The 542-nt window shown below is 22.0% G+C and overlaps 1 protein-coding gene across 1 annotated transcript in view; it reads left to right on the top strand.

Moving 5' to 3' along the window:
* CSMD1 (CUB and Sushi multiple domains 1) overlaps positions 1–542 on the top strand; it is a 2584888-nt gene that overhangs the window by 2042679 nt on the left and 541667 nt on the right. The window lies entirely within an intron of this gene.

Genomic DNA, 542 nt, shown 5'->3' with positions numbered 1-542 from the left:
AGAAAATAATGTATTTTAGAGAAAATACTATAATAAAATTAGAATAACATTACTTTTTAAAGACAACTTGAGATAGTTAACAGTTTTGGAGATGAAGAAACTTTAAAGATAACAGTCACAAATAGATCCACTACACTCTTGAGTACTTTTGACCATTATAGTGTTTTAATAACTTTCATATAATAGAAAATATAAGAAAAATCATTTTAATAATAGTTCTAAACTCTTTCAAAGTCAATAAAAATATTGACTTGTTCTTTATTTAATAAAGTACATATTTTGTCACTAAGTTAATACATGATAATTGAACAATTGTTATTATGATATAAAATGTTTCCTTATGATGATATTGATCATCATAAGGAAAATATTAGCAAAGATTTTTTTTCTATTCTTGATTCCCAAACATAGCTACCTGTCAGGAAAAGATATTTATCATATAATTAGGACATTAGTCAGAATACAACTTCATTTGAAAATGTGAAAATCAATCAACTAACAGATAAAAAATATTTCATAATTTATTTTTTATTTTGTTAAAT

The sequence above is a fragment of the Elephantulus edwardii genome, unplaced genomic scaffold (genome assembly GCF_000299155.1).
Source record: "Elephantulus edwardii isolate Elephantulus edwardi_28Jun2011 unplaced genomic scaffold, EleEdw1.0 scaffold00154, whole genome shotgun sequence".
Lineage (NCBI taxonomy): Eukaryota > Metazoa > Chordata > Mammalia > Macroscelidea > Macroscelididae > Elephantulus > Elephantulus edwardii.
This window is presented reverse-complemented; position numbering and strand designations above follow the sequence as displayed.